General features: G+C 56.3%; 1 protein-coding gene across 2 annotated transcripts in view; it reads left to right on the top strand.

The window, feature by feature from the left end:
* The first annotated feature begins 898 nt into the window (after positions 1 to 898).
* FIGNL2 (fidgetin like 2) overlaps positions 899 to 14,669 on the top strand; it is a 30,140-nt gene continuing 16,369 nt past the window's right edge. Inside the window, exons 1-2 of one of the 2 annotated variants that reach the window (XM_070370824.1) lie at positions 899 to 1,162; positions 5,274 to 5,522. The gene's annotated coding sequence lies outside the window, so the exon portion shown is untranslated. The remainder of the gene's footprint in view (positions 1,163 to 5,273; positions 5,523 to 14,669) is intronic. The other variant, XM_070370823.1, reaches the window with a different exon arrangement.

Raw genomic sequence — 14,669 nt, 5'->3', positions numbered from 1 at the left:
AGTGGACGCTCGCAATGTTTGAATGAATGCACTCATCAATGAACGCCTTTGGACAACTCTTAAGCAGATCACAGGTGCGGGATTCATCCTACTTGGCTCAGTGTGGCTGCCGTCTTCTGGGGAAAGCCCTCCAGTGAAGCTCACAGTTTAGACATCACATCCCACCCTCCATTGCCCACCTCCTGGGCTCTCGGTCTTTCCCCCGAACCCACCCCACTTGGAGTCCGCGCAGAGCAGTGGACTTGCTGAGCTGCGTGTATGCCACCCACTCTGTGCATCCGGGCTGGCAAAGCCAACAGTTCACCTGGGGCAGGTGGGAGGGTGGGAATGAAAGAGTGAGTCCACCAGGCTTTGGCCGAGAGGCCGAGGCAGTCCAGGCAGTGGGGGTCGAAGGCAGCTAGCGGACGGGGCGGGCCGGGCCTGCTGTTTTCCCCTTTGCCCTTCGACCCAGGAAGCCGCTCACACCCGGCGGACACGCTCGGCCGCCCTACTGCTCAGTCCCGGCCTCCCCCTTCGGGGACCGCTCCCCACCCGGCCCGGCCTCCACCCCCACCCCAACTTCCCGCTCCAGCGGCCCAGGAGAGGCGGGGGCGGGCCTGAGAGTGGCGCAAGGACACTCCACACCAAGGGTCATTTGCTCTTTTTTCCCCCTCTGTGGCTAATTTATTTTAGAGCTAGGGGAGGAGAGGGGCGGGGCCAGGCCGGGCTGGTGGAGGGGAGGGGCCCGGCGAGCTTAGGGGAGATGGGGGCGGGGCGGGGGCGAGGAGGGGAGGGCGGGGAAGTGGCCGGGGGTGGAGAGGGCCGGGGAAGGGGCGGGAGTTGGGGGAAGGGAGGGGCACTAGGGGAGGGGAGGAGCAGGGAAAGGGGAGGGGAGCAAAGGCCTGCGAGGGAGGGCGCTGGGGGCGGGCGAGGGGAGGAGGGGGTGGGGGTGGGGGTCCTGCCTGCGGGGGGAGCCGGGGCGGCCCCTTGTCCGGCCACCCCCACTGCCCAGTCCTGCTCCCGCCCGCGGCGGCCGCAGCAGCCGCAGCAGTAGCGGCTCCAGGATGGTGAGCGCCGCTGCCCCCCAGCCCCGGCCTGTCGCCCCCGGCCCGCGCCCCGGCCCCGGGGCCGGACGCCCCCTCAGGCCGCGCACACTCACCTAGGACCCGGCCGGGATGCCGAGGTACGAGGCCGCGGGCCTGGCGGGGGCAGGCACGGGAGCGCGCGGGCGGGCCGAGGTCAGGGGGTGGTGACCGTTCGGTCGGGGTGTCCGGAGCTTTGTCCGCGGGCGCGGGGCAGTGCGAGGGCCGGAGAGGGCGGGGGCTGCGGGTCGCGGGGTTCGACGAGGCGGGGGTCGAAGGGCAAGGCCAGCGAGAGACCCGGGCGGGTGCGTGGGATCTGAGGGTCACTTCCCGGGGGGAGGGGGCGGGCAGGGAAGGGGCACTCCTCTCAGCCGCCGACGGGCACCCTCTTCGCCGCCCCCTTTGGTGCGGAGGCTGCAGCAGTAGCGAGCGGCAGGCTCTGGGGGGAGCCTGCGGGATTGGGGGGTGGGGACCCAGAATTTGCGGGTTCGGGTCCCAGAAGGATCCAGTGTCCGGAGCCCGAAGGCCGGCCGGAGGCCCCTCCCACTCCGTCAGGTCTTTGTCCAGCGGCCCCTGTGTGTGAGGGAGGGGGGTGGGGACTGGGTTCCAGGCCCGGAGATTCCCCAGCATCGTGACGGGGCAGTGACAGGAGACTGAGGCCACTTGGGGCCCTGCGTCTCTCACGCCCACCCGCTGCCTTTCTTCTCTTCTGGCCCGGGAGAGCAAAGCCCCCATCTCCGAGTCAGGGAAGCCGCACTTACCTTTACCCCTGGGCTACAGGCTGCTAGGGAGACCCTCTAAGCTCCCGGCTCTCTCTCTAGAGCCCTTTAAACTTCCCCACTCCGAGAGCCCTCTCTTGATCTAAACAGAGATTCCCTTACTAAGGACCCCGCTCTGTAGAGGGTCCTCCGCTAGGGTTGGGCACACAGTAGGTGCGCAGGAAATGTAGGCCTCCTCCTCGGGCCCCTCCCGTCCCGGTGGCCTCTTGGGCGGAGAAGGCCTGGGAAGGGGTCTGCGCGGGGGCGAGTGTAAGCGGCCTGGAGCCTGCGCCCAGCGGCAGCCAGGAGCCCGGAGCGGAGGGGTGGGTGGGCTGTTAAAGGGACGGTCACTAAATCAGGATTAGGCCGTGGGGCTGTCAGGCTGCTAGGCCCTGTCTCCATGGATACCTAATTTGGAGGAGAATAGAGGACGGAAGAATGTTTGCGTTGTCTTCCGCCAGGGCTGCAGAGGCTAAGCGGACTCCAGCCCTCGGTTTGGCAGCAAGGAATGGGGAGCCAGTTCGAACCCCACTCTGGGCTGCGGCGGGGCGGGAGAACTTTTCGGTCTGGGGGCCCAGAGCCTTCCCTGAGGAGTTGCTGGAGTGGGCCAGGTGGTGCGGTGGTCCAGTGAACTCTGACCGTGCACAGGGAGCCCCAGACCCTCCCCGAGTCCAACCTGAACCCCGGTGCATCCTCCTGGGAACGGCCGGGCTGGGGTTCCTCAGAGCCCCCCTCCCGGAGCTCCTAGCCGGGCGCAAACACCGTCCTCCGCTGCTCCGTAGGCGGGGAGGACTGATGCGCTGGGCGGCTCGAGGTTGAGCGCGGCGGCACCTAGGCGCGCGCGGGTACCCGGCGGCTGCCCGAGCCGCGGGGCAGGGGGCGGGGCGGACTTCCTGGGGTGGGCGAGAAAGGGGCGGGGCTTGCCTGCCGGCCTCGCTCCGCCGGGTGACAGGCCTCGTAAATCCCCCTCTCCCATGTTTAACGCCATTTCATTTATTTCCACTCGATTCCTTGGGAGTCCGCAGCAACCACGGCTGTAAGGAGCGACCCTTGTGCCCTCCCAGTAATGTCTTCTTGAGGAAAGTTATCTTGGGCCAAAGGGAATTAGCTCTGTGGGGACAGTGGAGTGGCTCCTGGGGGAGGCCCAGTGACCTCCACTTTTCAGGGGGACCCCCATCTCCTCAGGGGATGAGGAGGTCTGAGAGACACATGGATGAGTTTGGTCTCCGAGGGCCTGCGGGGTGTAGGCCCTTTTCTGGCCATGGTGTAAGGGTGGGGTGGGCTGAGAATGAGGTGAGTGGACAAGTCCAGTGCTCCGCCTGGAACGGGGCAGGAGAGGGCCCCGATCCGAGTGTAGTGTTCTCAGAGCCTTGCTCTCGGTCATCCATGGCCGCAGCTTTTTATGGAGCAAAAATCCCCTCCCCTCCCCTGCCTGGGCTGCCGCTTTATTGCAGAGACCTCAGACTCTCCACGCAATTTCACGCCTCTCTGCCTTTGCTCTTGCTGTTCCCTCAGCCAAATGCCTTCCCATTGTCCCTGTCTCTCCACAGCCTCCTCATTCTTAAAGGCCCGACTCGGATGCCACACTTCCCCCATGTAGCCTCCCCCAGAGCCCCCAGCTCTAGGCACTCACTCCTCCCTGCATGTTCTCCTAGCCCTGCACCTGTGCCTCCCTTCAGCCTCGGAGGCTGTGTTGGCACTAGGCTTTGCCTCCAGGAGGCCAGGGGTGGGGCGTATACTTCCCTGCACCCCATCCCCACTGGGCTTGGCACTTTGTAGGTGCTCCATAAATATTTGTTGGTTGAATAAAAGGGTTTTCGCCAGGGCAGCCTGCAAACCATGGCCTTCCAGGCAAATAGCTCTGTGCTCCTGGGTGGGTGGAGGTCCCTGGGTGGGTCTCTTCCTCCTCCTCCTGGCTAACCCTCCCCCACCCCCCAAGTCCGGGAGGACTTTGCCCCTTGCTTTCCCCACAGACCAGCATTCTTTCTCTGCCATTATCATCCTGTTAAACAGAGAGGCCAGTCAGGATCCATATGGATCACATTAACAATTGCTTATTATCTGGGCCAGAACTGCCCCCACTCTCCACCCCCGGCTCCTACTGCTGCAGTTGCTGGACCCTTAGGAACCCAGCTTCCCCCTCCCCCGCCATTGGTCAGCCAGGGATTGCAGGGGACAAGCTGATCTCCCTTACCCTCCCTGTGCATTCTATTTAATTTACTTCTTCTTGACTTGGCTGGCTCCTCTACCCGATTTAATGAAAACTAGTTTCCCCATGGGAGCATGGCTCAGTGAAGTTCCAGGGTTGCTGAGGAGAGGGGTGGACCTGAGTTCAGATACACCTGTGGTCCAGAACACCAAGAGCTTCTGCTTTCCAGTGAACAGAGGCTGTGGGCTGCAGTAGGCCCCACAGGACTGACCATGGGGTATGCTGGTGTGTTCTGCCATCTCGCCCTGGGCTGGCCCTGCTCCCTTTTGGGAGCTGGCAGGCTAGCAAGGAAGATGAAGGCAGGAGAGACCCTGCCAGACTGTGTGGGTCCCCACCTTGTGTTTCAGTCGAAGAATCAAGAAATTCAAGAGTGGCTGCTGAGTTAGCCTTGAAGGAGGAGTGGAGTTTCTGTTTAAATGCATATAGCCCAAGAAGGAATGGAAGGGATCTTCAAGATTACCAGGCCCCACCCCAACCAGGCCTGGGTTCACAACTTTTTTTGATTTACAGACCCCCTCAGAAGGACCAACAAAAGCCATCCCCAGAAAAATCCACTTTTATCAATTGACACCAGACTTTGCATTCTGCTTTAAAGGCTCTTGGACCCCCTGAGCCCCTTGGGGTCTGTGCCTCAAGAACCCCTTGCCCTAGTCCAGACGCCCCTGAAGGGCTGAGAGCAGAGTGAGGCCTAGAGCCCAGCATTCTTGCCCTTCACTCTGTGCTTTCTCCATGGCAGGAGGACAGGATGAGCCAAGAGACCAGGGGTATCGGATAGAACTGTTGGGCCCACCTTTGAGTGGAAAAGGTTCACCCTGCCTGGGTCAGGCTATGGGCCAGTCATCTCATCTCTGAGTGTGTCACCTGGAGTGAGGAGGTCCAGGGGTTATTTTGTTTCAGAACCCACTCATCCCAAGGATGAGTGACAGGAGAGTCTAGCTCTTCTCTGAGCATTCTCTTAAGTGTCTTGATGAATCATAGCTAACACATAGAACTTATGTGTATATCTCTTATTCTATATCTCATCTGTGAACTGCAACTAATTATGGCACCCTCCTCATAAGCATTTTTGTGACAGTTAAATGAGGCAGGAGCTATGGGCCTGTGAGGGTCTGGTCAGAAATGCAGTGCTCAGGGTTATACAGATCTTCCTTGACTTATGATAGGGTTATGTCCTGATAAATGCATTGTAAGTTGAAAATATTTTTAGGTCAAAAACACATTTAATACATCTAACCTACTGAACAGGCTTCCCTGGTAGCTCAGATGGTAAAGAATCCACCTGCAACATGGGAGACCTGGATTCAGTCCCTGGGTTTGGAAGATCCCTTGGAGGAGGGCATGACAACCCTCCTTGCCTGGAGAATCCCATGGACAGAGGAGCTTAGTGGGCTACAGTCCATGATGTCTCGAAGAATTGGACACGACTGAGCGACAGCACAGCACAGCACAGCACAACCTACTGAACATCATGGCTTAGCCTCGCCTACCTTACAGGTGATCAGGAATACTTACGTTAGCCTAAAGTTGGGCAAAATCATCTAACACAAAATGTATTTTATTATAGTGTTCAGTATCTCATGTTAGTTATTGAAGACTGTACTGAAAGCGAAAAACAGAATGGCTTAATGGGTGCAAAATGGTTGTGAGTGTATCACTTGTTTACACTTGAGATGGCATGAATGACTGGGAGCTGCACCTCATTGCCATTGTCTGGCATCACAGGAGAGGATCCTACTGTGTATTACTAATCTGGGAAAATATCAACATCCACAATTCAAAGTATAGTTTCTACTGGATGAATATCACAGCATTGTAAAGTCAAAAAGTTTTAAGTCAAACCATCATGGGTTGGGACTGTCTTTGATTACTACTGATGTTGACATTTTCCTGCTTGAGCCAGTCAAGAAGGGACTGCAATGGAGCCACCCAGGTGCCTTGCTCTCTTTTCCTTTAGTACTGAGGAGGCATGGGCAGTCAGCCTTTGCAGTTCACCTTGGGGACTGGTGGTGGGGTGGACAGTTCTCAGTGAATGGGCGCATTAGTCAGTGGCTTCAATCCAGCCTCCATAGGCTCCATCCCCAATTTCTGATGATCATTCTTGCCTCCCACCCAAGAACCCAACCCCTGGGCTGCAGTGATCCTGCCAGTCGTGTCCAACTCTTTGCGACCCCATGGGCTGCGGCACGCCAGGCTTCCCCGTCCATCACCGGCTCCCAGAGCTTGCTCAAACTCATGTCCATCAAGTCAGTGATGCCATCCAACTATCTCATCCTCTGTCGTCCCCTTCTCCTCCTGCCTTCAGTCTTTGCCAGCATCAGGGTCTTTCCCAATGAGTCAGTTCTTCGGGTGACCAGAGTATTGAAGTTTGAGCTTCAGCATCAGTCCTTCCAGTGAATATTCAGGACTGATTTCCCTTAGGATTGACTGGTTTGATCTCCTTGCTGTCCAAAGGACTCTCAAGAGTCTTCTCCAACAGCACAGTTCAAAAGCATCAATTCTTCGGTGCTCAGCCTTCTTTATGGCCCAAGTCTCACATTCATACGTGGCTATTGGCAAAACTATAGCTTTGACCAAACCCTGCCACTAAACAGGTCTAATTGCCTGGACAAGTCACATACTCTGTGTCTCAACATCTTCATTTGCAGAAGGGGAATAAGAACACTGGTGAGTGAGTTTGTAGGTAATAGAGGCCTTGGTTTCACATAGTGTGCTCTTTGCCTCTGAAGTACATGCTTACCTCTGGTGACCTTTTCAGTGACTCGGAACCCATGCAGGGAACCTCCTCCCAGCGTAGGAGGAAGGAGAAAGAGAGGACATGTATGTGAAAGTTCTGGCCCAGGGCAGGGCTTGCCCTGGCCATCTTTGAAGTTCTCTCCAAAGCTGAGTCCAGGCAGTAGGGGGCTCAGGAGTGGGTGAGAGGAGAAGCAGCTTGGCTGCTACCTCTGGAGTCCCTTCAGCTCCCCTCGCTGTCTGGGAGACCCAGGCCACCTGACCCCAGCCCGGTGCTGGGATTAATCAATCGCAGATGGAGGGGAAGATATGACAAAGAGACTACATTTTACTCTAACAAACCTGTGTCAAACACCTGCTGGGTCCTGGCACTGTGCCAGGTCCTGGGTGTGTATCAGCCAGACTCCCAAGGGTGCCCAGCCAGGGCCAGGATTCCTGGGCCCCTGAGACTCCACACACACTCGCCGTGCACCTGAGTGGGGCTATCATGCCTCAAATCTCCCAGAGCTCTCCTCCGCTTCCTGTGTGGCCTGGGAGGAGCAGAGCACGTCTGCAGGCAGCCCTGACCCTGTTCGCTTTGCTGCAGGCCTCTGCATGAAGCCCGGCCACACTCACCATACACTCTGCAGGGCCCTGAGCCAGGCCTGAATACTTTATCCGGGTAGCCATTCATCCAAGACTTCTCTGGTGGCTCAGACGGTAAAGAACCTGCCTGCAATGTGGGAGACTCATGTTTGATCCCTGGGTCAGGAAGATCCCCTGGAGAAGGGAATGTTAACCCACTCCAGTATTCTTGCCTGGAGAATTCCACGGACAGAGGAGCCTGGTGGGCTACGGTCGGTCTATGGGGTTGCAAAGAGTTGGACACGACTGAGTGACTGTCACTCACTCACTCAGTCTTTCATCCAGTGAGCTCTATTTTTAACGTGATCCCACTTTCAAGGAGGTTACAAGACAGTCAGGGACCAATGGACAGGCCAAAGGACAGGCTGAGCTTTGAGAGCCATGCTCCTGGTTTTCCCTGCATAGAAGGGAGCGTGGTTGAGCTGGGAGCGGCGGACGGGCCTCAGGATGGGCTGAGGGGAGACTTGGGCAAGAGACCGGTTCCTTCACGGCAGGGCCTTGCATCATCAGCAGACTCCCAGAGAGACTTCTTTTCTCCAGGGGGGCCTTTCATAGGTGACAGAGGTACTAATTTAGTGAGAATTAAAATGGCAACCCATTCCAGTGTTCTTGCCTGGAGAATCCCAGGGATGGTGGAGGCTGGTGGGCTGCCGTCTATGGGGTTGCACAGACTCGGATACAACTGAAGTGACTTAGCAGCAGCAGCAGCAAGAAACTGGGAGAGTCCACCTGCTGCTGGCTGGCCTACTGGGCTCTTGGATGCTTGAGAGTCTGAGGTGTTTGTTGTTCTTTCAGGCCAGCAGGGGAAAGAAACTAGTGAGATTTGGGTTATACTGAAAAATGACACCTCCCCACCTCATCATGTTCTTCCACACCAACCCGGTCTGCCCAAAGGTTTCTGTCAGGGCAGAGGGGCTCCAGGGAACTCTGGCCATCAGGGGTATCACCCCTCCCATCCATCTCCTCAGAGGGACAGTAGCCACTGGTGGCCAATGACACTCATCCCTCTAGGAAGGGGCTCCTTCTCGAAGTGGACTTTGTCTTATGTGTGATGGCCGTTCTCCCATCTCTGTCTTCCACACTATAGCCCTCTTCAGGCCAGAGTCTCGGGGCCTGAACCCCTTGTTGGGAGAGTAGAAACTGTCTTATAGGGGTAGGGTGGCCAGGAGTTCAGTTTTTGACTTGCTAGGTTTGCAGTGTCTATTAGACATGTAAGTGGGGATGACCCAGAAAAACTGCAAAGGAGCCCATCAACCTGCCCGGAAGTGCCCCTCCCAATAGACAGTCTCTCATGTTGAATGCCTCTACTGATGGTGAGCTCATCACTTTTAGAGAATCCACATGTTATCAGACAGCTAACATTAAGCCCCAAATCTTTGATGGCAAATTCAACTCATTTGAGGATGGTGGGAAGGGGGACAGGAGGGGAGGGGCTGCACAGAGCTGCCACCCAGAGGTGGCTTAGGTATTCAGAAATATTTGATCCCCAGAAGTCTCTCTCCCTCCAAGTAAACACTCCCCATTCCCTAGTCATGGTCTGCTGCAGCTCGCTGCCTACTTCTCTGATCCCTCTCCTTAGGGCTGTAACCAGGGTCTGGGGTTTCAGACCTGCAAGGACTTATTGGTGCCAAAGTAAAGTATGGATAAAGTGTGGGTTTGTGGCTGAATCTGGGGGGGCGATCAAGGGAAGAGGGGCTAAAGAGGGGCAGGGGAGGCTGATGAGGGTGGTGGGAATCAACATACTGTTTCCATAGCTGTTAGATGAGAATAACATCGGCTGCTCAAGTGAGAGGCAGAGCAGCCTCTGCAGATAGACTGCCCTGGAGAGTGGCACCAAGTCCTAGCTTGGTGACCTAGACAAATTAACTGTGCCTCAGTTTCCTCCTCTGGGAATTGTTGTGAGGATTACAGCAGCTAGTGTGCTTCCAGCAGTGCTTGGCTCTTGTCTTGGGATCTCAAACGCACAGACAGGAGTTGCCGTGGTTGTCTGGTCTTTGCCTAGCACCATTCCCCCCACCCCAACTCTTCTTTCTCTCTCTGTTCCTGTGGCCCTGCAGGTGTCGGGGCCACCCCCTTGAGGACAGCCCTGCCCACTCACACCCAGGTAGACCGGCCAGGCTGCATAGCTGGAGTTACTCAGCTTGGCTCCCCCAGGGCTGGGAAGGGAGAAGGAGCAGGCAGAGGCAGCCACTGGGGAATCCAGGGTGGGCTGCCTGGGCCTGCCCCCTTACCACTGCTGGCCAGGCGGTGGGGGCATCTGCTCTCACCGACCCCTATGCAGGAGTGGGGAGGCTATATATGGGGCCCCCAAAGGTGGGGTCACCCAGACTTTAAACTTAAGCTTTTTGGAGATCACGTGCCACCCAAACTGACTCAAGTCAACTTTGGATCCTAAACCAGGCTGTGGGGAGGAGGTGGGGTTTGACAGGGGGCCCTTTGTCTGCTGGGCTGAGACCCGTGGTCCACGATCCTTGAGAAGTTCATAAATGGAGCTGTATTCTAATGTTATTAGTTCCCTTTGTAGTTCCATGTTTTTAAAATTTCTACCCCCTACAGCTTTATTACGGTATAGTAGACAAAGTAGTCCCATGTATCATTTTTTAAAAATTGAGGTGTAATCGACATAGATCACTGTATTAGTTTCAAGTATACAGCATAATGATTTGATGTGTGTGTATATGAAGAAATGGTCACCACAGTAAGTCTAGCTAACATATGTCACCGTACGTAGTTAAACCTTTTTTTCTCTGTGTATTTTTATCTTATGCATTGACAAGTAATTTCGAGAATAGGCCATGGGTTTACTAGGCTGCACAAGGGGCCTATGACTGAAAACTGGTCAAGAGGCCTGCCTAGGGACAAGAGAAGTATGGCTCAGGATGAAGTTGGGTCTGGCACGGAGGGCTCTCAAGAGGGACCTGAAGGGGCATGTGGCTTATCTAGGCAGTTTCTAAGTAGCACAAAGGGCAGAAGAGACAGCAGGGCCTTTGGGCTCCCCTCTTTATTGGCAGAGGAGGAGCAGGTGAGAGGTGCCCCAGGACACAGGGCAGCAGGGCCAGGGGTGAGGCTAGGACATCCAGGGAAGCTCTGGTCTGGGACTCAGTCCCCCGCCCCCACAGTCACACCGAGAGTGGGGAGCCAAGGGGCCTCACACCGCAGGGCTGTAGCCGCGCCCCCGGGGAGGGGCCCAGCTGGGAGGCTGCACTTCTCTCCAAGGGGTCGCTTGTTCCACTCCTTTTGCTGCCAGAGGTCCTCCCCAACCCCGCCTTTTCCAGGTGGAAGTACTTGGCCAGCCCCCTTGGGATCCAAGTCCGAGGAGCGCCTGCTGTGTCGCCCCCATCCCTGGCCCTCTTCCAGGTGGTCTTGGAAGCACAACTCTTCTTCCATTGCCTTCACACCGGCCTGGGTCATGCTGGGACATGCTGGGTCCTCTGTTTCACAGTGGAGGAAACAGAGGTTTAGACCCCTACCCCCCATCTCAGAGGCTGACCCACTCCCCCCATCATCTGAGCCCTGAAGGAGGTGAGACTGTGACTTACAGATGGACTCCTGGGCTCAGAGACCTCCCCTAGTCCCAGGTCAGTCCAGATACCTGAATAACTCAAGTCACTAGTGAGACCAGGATGCATTTGAGGGTCCCTGGAAGCAGCCAGTGACGGTGAGAAAAGGAGAAGGAAGGGAAGGAGTGTGTTCTGCTGTCCAGGGGGCTTGCACCATAATCCCTTCCTAGCAGTCTGTTGGGGGTACTCAATGACATCAAGAAGACCAAGACCATGGCCCAGGATGCAATGACCTCTGGAAGAGAACAGCCTGACCCTTCAGCCCTGGAAAACACATACATAGGGTGGGCCCTCCTTCCCTTTCTGTCCTGCCCCAGGGCCCAGGAGTTGAAGTCCACCTTAACCTGCTCCAGAGCATCTCAAGTAGTGAGAAGGGCATGTGGTGGGGTGGACTGTGCTGTCCTTAAAGCAGTTAACAGCCCCAAAGATTCGCTTTCTTTGGCCTCCATGAAAACTCTATTTGCTCAATACGGTGCCTCACACAGACCTGGGAAGAAGCCCATCGGCTTTGCTGACCTTCACTGAGGGGCGAGCAACTGATACCCTGGAACCTCCCAGAGCTGTAGGTGGTTTAAAAGAGGATGCCTATTAACCAGAACGATTTTCTGTTGCTGAAGTTTCAGGCAGCCTAAGTGAAGCAAACAAAATTGAGGCAGGTAGAGACACTCTGGGTTTTCTTTAGAGGAAGGGGCAAGGGTGATAACTGGGCCAGTTCTCCCTACCTGGTGTCCAGGGAGATGAACTGGGGACAGGAAACCAGTGTCCCCTGCCCCATGTTTCTGGATATCTCCCAGCCCGGGGAAGGGGTGAGATTATGTGGCTGGAAGGAAAGGGCTCTGAGCATCTCCCGGCAGCTCCAGCCGTCAGGAGGGTAAGAGAAAACATGATGGAGGCGCTGTCGCAAAGAAAGGGGCGGGCAGCAGAGTAGAGCTGGAAAAGTGATCAGCAGCTCTGTGATGAGGCTGAAATCAGCCCCAGTGGCCCCGGGGCTGCTCAGGAGAGAAAAAGAGCTGTCATTCATGGAGGGCAGACCTGAGGAGCTCCCCCAAAGGCAGCCAGATCCCAGGGAGTACAGGGTGGTCCCCAAGCCCTGGGGACAGATGCCCTTCATTGGAGCTGGGAGTAGGACTCAGTCTGCTACTCAGATAAAGCACTGGCTGCCCCCGTGTCTCTGGTCCTGCACCCCAGGACCTTCTGCAGGAGTGAGGCAAGCCTGGGAGCCATGCCCAACCTTCTAGGGGAGTAGATGGGCTGTTTGATCAGTGAGTGTGTAAATTGGGATTTTATGGATCGCTTATTCACTGCTGGAGCTGGGGCCCCCAAATTCCTCTGTGCCCCAGAATGCTTAATTTAGTCCTGAGCTTTCCCCTGGGAGAGGACGGAGGACAGCTCCCCACAGGCCCCATCCCCTCCTGCTGTGTCTCCTCCCAAGGCCCCAGGCTTTGTCATTGCAGGTTGAGCGGTTCAAATGTGCTAATACACTCCCTGGGGGTCGCTGGACAGTGGGACTTACCCTTCAGTGCCGTGATTGGCCAGAGAGACCATGGGAGGGAGGTTCATGGCAGCAGCTGGGAATGTGTGTATGTGTGTGTGTGTGTGTGTGTGCACTCACACATGCTTGCTGTGCGCCTGTTTGAGGGGAGGGGTTTGAGGGGTGTCCATCCTGCTCAGACCACTGGGCAGAGACAAAGGATCTTCATCTAACCTGCAACAAGGATTAAGTCCAGAACAAGCCACATGCCTACCTGGTCAAGCTGGTTAGGGAGCCCACCTGTCTGTCTTTACATCCTCTTATTACATCTTGACGTGGTGGGACTTACTCAGTGTGCACTGAGTGGGTGGATGGATGAGTGACCACAAGATGGACTGCGTTTTTAACGGGTTGTGTGTGCTCAAATAATTAGCATCTACAGATTCCTAAATCTCCCCCTAGGATTCCTAAGTATCCCCCCTTCCCCTCACTGCTGACACAAGCCGGGCCTGAAGGACTGACCAGGCCTTGGGGGACACAGCTGTGACCCCCCGACTCTGTTGCCACTGGAGAGTGCTTTCCCTGTGGTCAGGTTTTCCCCTGCCGGCCCCCATCTGTCCATGGCATTTGATGAGGATGAGGATGGTGGGGGAGGGGGATGGGTGTCGAGCCGCTGATGGGGGAGGGAAGGAGGCACAGCCCGAAGGGCCAGATGACAGACTGCCCTGTCCTTCCGTCCTCTCCTCCTCCTCAGCCAGCCCCTCCTCTCCCGGTGGCAGGCGGGACAGGCTGGGCTGGCAAGGAGTGCTTGGTCTGGTCAGTTGTCTGCCCTTCCTCCCTGGCTCCTGGGGAGGCTGGAGTCCTGAGCAACAGAGTCCCAAGTCCTAGGGATGTCTTACCTGGAGACCCTAAGAAATGAGACTCCATTCAAGTTCAAGAGAAGCCCGCGGAGGCTCCAGCTATCGCGGGAAGCACCCCAGCTGCAGAACCGATCCTGGCTGGGATGAAAGCAGTGCTGTCCCGAGGAGCTTTCTGGACGCTCGTGGGTACCACCACCCCATGTGACTAGTGAGTGCTTGGGGTGTGGTGAGCACTATTGAAGAACTGAATTTTTAATTGCATTTCATTTTAATAATATATTTTGATTTTTAAATAATAGCAAGAATAAATGATTTCATTTAATTAATATATTTTAATGAATTTACATTTAAATAGTTCCCCATGGCTAACGGCTGTGATGTGGACTGCACAGGATTAGAGGCTGTGTTCAGAGATGGAAGCCAGGCTCCTGGGTGCAGAGCCCTTCCTGCCTGTGTGGACCTTAGGCAGGGTTCTTCCCAGTGTGCAGTGCCTTCTCCCCAGTCTGTCAGAGATCTCAACCCCAGGGCGGATCATGTGCTCCTGTGGGTAGCTGAATGACCCTTAGGAGGTCCTGGCCAATGAGAGGGCCCAGTACCCAGGGACAGACCAACAGCCCAGAAATAGAAAGGAGTGGCTTCTAGAGCTCTAGACTTTGAGGCATCTTAGAACTTCCTTGGGGGTGTCAGTCCTAGAAGGCTTCCTGGAAGAGGGAGTGGGGAGCAGGCTGGGGGTTGTGCCTCAGAGCCTAGCCATGTGTTTGGTGCCCAGACACCTTGGCCAAGGCTGGGAGAGGAAGGGGCTGGCAGCATGGACTGAGAGTCCCAGCTTCCCTGCTTACTAGTTGTTGTGACCTTGGAGAATCACTCCCCCTTCTCTGAGCCTTCATTTTGTCTTCTGTAAAATGGGGAGAATGCGCCTATCTAGCAGGGAAGCTGTGAGGATAAAACTGAATGGCAGTTATTAAAAATTCTTTGCAAACACTAAAAGGCTGGTAGAGAGGGAAGGTTTACCCTCAAGGGTGCTGGGCCCCTGGCCTGGCCTCTCAAGATCACAACAGATGGTCATAGCTTGTCTGTGGCCCTGACCGCGGACACAGGCAGGGATTTCTGCACTCTCCCCTCCCCCCAGCGCATGTGCACACACACAACCCAGATGGGGGCCACTTGGCTGGCCTCCTGCTGTTTGGCATTTGACATATGAGGAGTCCAGGGCCAGAGCACACCCCCCCCAACCCCAGCCAGCCCCATCCCAGAGAGGAGCCAGACTGGCGGGGAGGCCTTACTACCTCAAGGAAGCAGGATCCCAAGGGCCCTGATCTCTTTACCATGTGTCCGGTGGCCTTTGATGGGAATTCCATTGCCCCTTTTGTCCCCTCTCAGAGGCGTGGCTGGGGAA

This window comes from Bos mutus, chromosome 5 (genome assembly GCF_027580195.1).
Source record: "Bos mutus isolate GX-2022 chromosome 5, NWIPB_WYAK_1.1, whole genome shotgun sequence".
NCBI classification, from domain to species: Eukaryota; Metazoa; Chordata; class Mammalia; order Artiodactyla; family Bovidae; genus Bos; species Bos mutus.
The sequence above is the reverse complement of the archived record's forward strand: the minus strand, read 5'-3'. Positions and strand labels throughout refer to the sequence as shown.